Here is a 7367-nt window from a genome sequence, read left to right on the forward strand (position 1 = left end):
GATGTATGATATAATTGTTGATAATACAAAGACCTGAAATCTGGATAGTGCCAGAATAAATGCATATATTGATCCAGGGTTGTTTTAAATTAAACTGGATTCACTTAAAATATTAATGAACTGGAAAGGGTCAGTTAAAATCTTCAAGCTGTGAGATTTATAACAGGCTTATCAAAGCAGCTGCATTTTGCATCATTTCTAACTTTTGACTTGTAAGAAGTTTAGATTTTTTTTTTTTTTTATAAATACATATATATTTTCTCTAGCAAATGTGTGTGTATATTTATATAGATTTTTTTTCAGCTACGTCCCCATATGCATCCTCACTCTCAGAACATTTTGCTTTTGCTCTCCTGGCGTTTCAGTAACTCTCCTCAGCTGTGTGCTGCCTTCCCTTCCAAGTGCAAGGCATCACAAATTCCTGCTGCTTTGCCAAGCAAAAGAGGGCATTGAGCTTCTTTATGAAGAGGATATTTTTGCAAACTGGACCTCATCTATATCCCAGTGGAATTTTCTGATGCTTCCATATTACTCCTGTAAAAAAAAAAATAATTAAAGAGTTATAGATCAGACATCAAAACCAGTAATTAAAGTCCAACTTACTCTTCTTCACTATCTGTCCGTGCACTTCATTAAGGAGCAGAGACATGTCTTTCCTCTCCTACAGCAGTCAGATTCAAATAGACAGTGTAAGGACCAGCCATCAGTAGTTCTGCTTCTCAGATTTCCAAACCTTCTTTGTTGGGAGATACTGGCAATGGTTTGAAGCTTAAAGAGGGGAGATTCAGGTTGGACATTAGAAAAAAGTTCTTTCCCATGAGGGTGGTGAGATGCTGGAAGAGGTTGCCCAGAGAGGTTGTGGCTGTCCCCTCCCTGGAGGTGTTCAAGGGCAGGCTGGATGGGGCTCTGAGCAACCTGATCTAGTGGGACGTGTCCCTGCCCATGCAGGAGGGTTGGAACAAGATGATCTTTAAGGTCCCTTCCAACCCTAGCTATCCTATGATTCTGTACTGTTGTGTCTCCCCTTAGGTGGACATATAAGTCTCATATGCATAGCTGGATATTTAAAAATAGTTGCACATACGCAATTAAGTGCGAAAAGCACTTGCCAGGTGAACAGTTTGGATTTGTGCTTCGAGCCTGGATGCCAGCAGTGGATGATGGTGTTGACATTGTGCTGGTAGCCATTTGCTGAGAGTAGTCACAAGGGACTGGGAAATTGTGACCTGTCCAAAGTAAGCCTTTGAGGGATGTAATATTTTTATTCAAGTGTATTTTGAAAGCTCACAGAGTGAAACAAGCCTAAAAAGCCTGTACGTAGCACTGAGAAACAAGCCCAGTTTGATACTGGAGATCATGGCATCGCTGCAGTTTGTTTCACTCTTGGTACCAGCTTTGCTGTGCTTCTCCACTCACTGTCCTGCTCCTACATGCCCTGCTCTCCTCTGCTCATACCACCCCTAGTCACTACCTGAAAACCTAACAAAAACAATAAGCGTGAGAATACAGCACAATCCTCCTGGCAAACACATCTCCTTGGCATCTTCCTGGGTTTTTTGGGGGTTTTGGGTTTTAATTTGTTTGTTTATTTGGTGGTTGTTCGCTTTTTTTTTTTTTTTAAGTCCTAGTAGACCTGACTTCAGGGAGTGCAACCAGGAACCCAGATGTTCCATCTGGTTTTGAATATGAATAAGTTTCTGAGATGCTTGGAGAGAGGAGAAACCTGCCCAGTGCCAAGTGGTGGAACTGGTTCCTAGTACTGCTTCAGTGTCTTATGGAAGAAAAGCCACCTTGGAAAAGCAATGCAGGTTTAGTAGGCATGAACCCACATAAAAACAGTTTATCTGTGTAAAGATCTAACAGACCTCTAAAAAAGACTTTTAAATTTGGAATAGGTCTGGGAAAACACTGTGCAATGCATCACTGTGGTGTTATCTGCTTTGGTCTCAGAAGGAAGCACATGATACTCTGTGGAGACCCCGTGTCTCCCTGCCTCAGGAACAAAGTGAGCCTTTATCAGTGACAGATGAGAGCTCACGCAGAGTACAGACAAGGAGTTTTCATGAGTCTGTGGCCTCTGTTTTAATGACCTCTGATTTAATGTCTTCAGGAGCACAGAAGCTTCTGCAGCTCTTGCTGGGATGATGAGCCTTTGCAAAGATCTGGCTCTTCACGGCTGTTCAAGCCTTAGAGGGGTAATTATGCTACAACTGACTCACAAGCAAGAGAAAGCTTGTAGGCTTTCAGCTGTCTTTAATTTTACATTAGACAAAAAGCAATAAAGAAACTTGTTTTCTGTAATCTATGGATTTAACTTTGAATAGCAGGTGGTAAATGTTCCAACAAATATGTATATATGTATCAAATCTGTGAGTGCCCAAATATTTACATCTTCAGCCAAACAAAGGCTGGAGACTCACGTTGCCTGAGGGGAAGATTGTTTTAGAGAAACAGGTTGAAAGGAAATCAAGAATGGGAATTACAAATTTTCTTTCAGAGATGAGTGGTTGTGGTGGGGAGGAATCATGTTCCTGATAGATGCCTGGCTTAGAGAGATAAGCCGGCTTGCAAAAAGGGGTATCCTCTTGTCTTTTGAGCCATGGTCTTGTTCCTTTGAGCACTGTGCACAGTTGAATTGAAGGCTGTAAAAGGAGCACGCCAACAGTAGTCAAAGTTGGTACCAGCTTTCCCAGCATGGGCTGTCAATCTTGTTACATGGCAAGGGTTTGAGATCTGCAGCTGATGTATGGATCTGTCTTAGATGGCAACACTAGGAGTCTATTAGTTCCCTGTTGCTAGGGTGGGAATCAGTGGGAACATCAGTGGATTTATGGAGCTCCAAGAGTCTGGGAGCTCAGACATTTGTAACGTAAAACACAGCTATAGGGAGATAGGAGCTATTTGCTTTCCACACCACTGCGCCATTTTAAAATCTAAGAATGGCTAAAGTGATGATGTGTTGTGTTTAGCAGGTGGCTGCTAAACTGAACTAGAACTTCTCTGCATAGTGGAATTTCTGCCAATGTCCAGTACCTTCTTGAATCTTGCGAGGTTGTAGGCTTCATGGACTTTCTGTTGCACTGAAGCAAATTGGAAAAATATGAGTAACTATTGGTTTGTATTTTCCCATCTTTTAATGTTCCCTTTCCATTTTGAGATAGGAAAACCAGAAGGTCCAGCTCTTCGCTTAAGGTTTTTTCCACAGCTTTGAATACTGGTGTGCTAGTCCATAACACAGCAGTTCTGCTCCATGCACTGGAACTGTAATTCACCAAGTTTTGTGGGTTTTCCTCCCAAAGGCTGTGCATCAATTGCAGATGCAGATCTTAATCTGGATTAATGGACCTCAGTGGTGTAATGCATCTCTGAATGTTCCCACTGGAAAACTCCCTGTTTTTTCAGATAGTGTGTATCTTTTACTAGATTATTGCTAGCAGAGGAAAAAAAATGGTGTGTGTCTATGCACCAGTGGGAGGTCTTATCCTTCAGGAAGGTTTTCTAGAGTGTCAGGAGTAATACTGTTAGTATGTAAGGAGTACAAGGAGTAAAGATTGAATTTGACCTTTGCTTGTGGGCTATTTTCAACAAGATGGAACCAGACTGGCACTGCACTGCCTCAGGGGTGCCAAAACCAAGTCAATGCAGGATAAATGCCAGGACAAACAGGTATACTTTGCTATGCTTTTGATGTACTCAGTGGCAGATGCTGAAGCTTGTGGTTTTGCATGGGTATGTGTCACCTGTCATGAGCTGCAAAGAAATCCAGGCCTTTTTTAAAGAATTAGGGAAACACAGGCAGGTGCAGGACTCTAAGGCGGCAGGAAGAAAACAGTGAAGTGTGTCATTTCTCCTCCCATCACGGCTGAGGCAGCCTTTCCTGTACATCAACACACACCAAATCTCTCATCCAAACTTCCATCATCTTTTGCCTCCTTTGCTGCTACATCTTTTAGTCTCAGACACAAGCTGCTGCTTCTCCTATTCAAGGCTGTTCTGGTCTATCTTGATAAATGTGTTCAGCAGTGGCATTTCACCATCCTTCCTCCAGTAGACAGAGATGGGTTTGTGGTTTGTTTTTTTTTTTTGCTGACTTTATAATGGTATAGAGGCTTCTTTGTATGTTGGTTGAACACTCCACAACAATGTGTGGACCTCTTTTTCCTCTTCCAGCTCCTTCTCTTGCTTCCATGCTTGTGAAAATAGCTATGGCTGGAGTTGGGTGCTACCCACTTCCAAACAGGAATAATTAGCACAACACTTCTGGCACAGATACCTGGTGGTTCTTGACCAGTATGGCTGAAATAATAAGGAATGTATGAGTGATCCAGACATAAAAGTAGGAGTTTGCGTCATATAAAATAAACCTAAGACATCATTTACCGGCCTTGTCACATGGGCAGAATTCTGAACATCTTGGTAGAAGAGAAAGAGTAGATGGAAAAATGAAATGATTGTTATACATATCTGAATTACAAGTAGAAAATAACTGTGAAGTTAAAGGGACATTCTTCTGTTTAAAATGAAATCCCAGTGTATTTGTAACTTCATGAAAAGAAAGATAAAAACATTCTGGAATTTGGCTTTTCAGTTTCACATATTTTACCATATCATTGAGTTTAAATGTATTGATGTATTGGATATGTTTTTCCATGTAAAACCTCTTGTAAATGAACTATTTATTTACATGAAAGAAAAGGATTCCCAGTGCAGCCCACGAAACTTCTCTCTTCAAGCCTGCCTTGAAAGAAGGTTCTATATCATATTTGGCTCTAGCTCTCCATGCTCTCAATTTTTTTTTCTTTTTAAGTATTCTTAAAACTAAATAAAACATATATATCAGTATTTCTGGCTGAATGAATGAGCACTTCCCCTGAATAGACCTATTTGAATGGCTACTCAATGTTTTGTTAGAAAAGTATATTAAAATGTTGTAACAGGCTGCTGAGTGAAGGTGAGGGACAGAAACAAAATATAAAATGTGTCATGTGAAAAAAGAGCCCCTTATCCAAGAAGATCTTGGTAAAACTTTAAATGGAAAAGTGACACTCATCAAACGATTTCTATATCATCTGCACTGAATAATTTACTTTTGGGTGAGATTCACGAACATCATTGCAGAGGAAGTGTAATTGAAAATTATGAAAGCTATATCTTTATTGTATATTACAGCACATGCCTTTGATATGGCGTTATGTCTGCCACAGCAGGAAGTGTTTTTCAGAAAAAGTCAAGTCTCTGAGACAGATTCCCAGTGGTGTAAATCAGTGTTACTCCACTGAGAGCACCCTAGTGAGCAAGCTTCTCCCTGAAACCCAGCGTCCCATGTCTCTTTAAGCACCCAAGCAAATGACTGGTTATTTTCAGGGAAAGTTTACATGGGTAAACATAAGCAGAGGAAGAGCTCTGCTAGTTTGTAACAAACAGCTCCAATGTTATTGTAAAACAGCAGGGTCTTCTGCTCAAAGTTTATAGAAGTGTGTATTTTCTCCAAGTGCAATTTAAGTCAGTCTTGTTTATGATCACTAAGCAGTGCCACAGGTCCCTGTGCACTGAATGTATCCCAGGTCTAAGCAGCCTGTCCTTTGAGGTCTTGACTGGCTTTGATAGCACAGACCCTTCAGTTTCAAAAGGTGCTTCAGAAGTAGGAGTCTGAGTAAGAACTAGTCTGAAAACAGAACTGGTGTCTAAATCGATGAAGATCTGCTGGCTAAGGACTTGCTAAATGTCTTTTTAACAGTGTAGATGGCAAGTCCAATGCACTTTTAAAATTGCTCCAAGAGTATCTGAATGCCTAAGGATCCATCCCCAGTGATTTGCAGAAATCCACCCCTTGCCAAGGGCTGGCAAAAAGGGCAATGTTGGTTTAAAGTACTCAGTGTCTGAGCCAAGGGATTTTAGTCTCACCGTGTGCACTGGGGCAAGTCCTGGCTGGTCCCCAGCACCCCAGGAGAAAGGCCACCAGCACCTTCATGCTAAGCCGTTTCCCAGATGACTTGTGCTGGTGGAGAAAGTCTGCCCAAAGTAGAACACCATGAGTGACATTAGCATTCAGAGAGCATCTGTTCAGCCATCCCCAGTTAGCGTCTGACTGTCAAACTGAGACACAAGTCTATTCCCAATCCAACTCCTTAACCCCTGCTGTGCCTAACCCACTGCCACATCTCCCAGCACCATTCCTCAAGGGAGAGGCAGGCCAGTGCTCTCTGCTCATCACTAGGGACATGAATTAACTATGAAGGCCTGGCTGCCTTATTAGCAAGCATCTTGTTTGCCAGTGCAAAGAGACCATGCATGAACCCCCTCTGGACAGTTCTTTGATGTACCATATCTATGTCTTTCTTGGCCATTCGCCCTATCCTGCTCAGGGATGTGGTTTTAATCTACTGGAAGGAGAGGTGGAAAAGTTGGCAGCCTCGGTAGCCGGGAGGTATTAACCGTCATGAATGAAAATGTGAGTTTCATGTAAGGAGCTAGACCCGATGAGGTGCAGATTCCTTCCTGATTCCTTCAGGTGAGCCTTGGCTAAAGAAAGGTCAGCAAGTACTCTTGTGAAAGCCCATGGGAAACTGTCTAGAATGTCCCAGGATAGAGAGCAGAACACCAACATTTTCAGGATTTACTGGTACTTTTCCTCAAAGGGCAATGGCACAAGTAAGTTTTGTTTGTTTGTTTGTTTTTGTTTTTTTATTATGTGGGCTTCTGCATCTCTTCAGTGCAACTTTCATTTCTAGAGCTGACAAAAAGCCTAATCTATCCTTGTCCTCCCGAAGTGTGTGTGTGTGTGTGTAGATGAATAGAATTTGAATGTTAATCAGCACTTTTGTAGTTCTTCAGAGCTCTTTGTGCAGCATTTGTCTTTTTGGAAGAAAGGAAAGTTTTTTTGTCACTTTTAAAAAGAGGTTGATGGAGAAGAACTTGTCTGGCTTTGTGTTGGAGATATCTCCAGAGCCTTCATCATAAAACTATCAGCATTTGCCAAGAGATACCACACAGTAACCACAGGTTTTGCTGGTTCCCCCAGAGAGCTCACTGCAGGAGCAGGACTGAAACGTTAATCCAGAGAGGATTTTGGCTTTTAATATCCTCTGGATGGCAGTTATTGAGGTATGAGTCAATGCCAGTCCTGAGATATGTATCAGCCTGTTTCACATCATGTGCTTCATCCTTAGGCCAGCAAGGATGTTTGATTAGGGCTGACCTTCTGGTAGACTGTTGGATTGAAACCCTCAGGGGTGGAGGTTTGGCTATCTGAAAGCTTCCTTTTGTGACCTTGAGCAAATGCTTTAATCCTTCTGCTCACTTGGCCATCTGTGTCCTAGTAGGATGTTTGGGGAGATTCTGGTGCTCTTGTGCCCTGACCTTATTTT

This window comes from Apus apus, chromosome 9, assembly GCF_020740795.1.
Source record: "Apus apus isolate bApuApu2 chromosome 9, bApuApu2.pri.cur, whole genome shotgun sequence".
Classification (NCBI taxonomy): Eukaryota; Metazoa; Chordata; class Aves; order Apodiformes; family Apodidae; genus Apus; species Apus apus.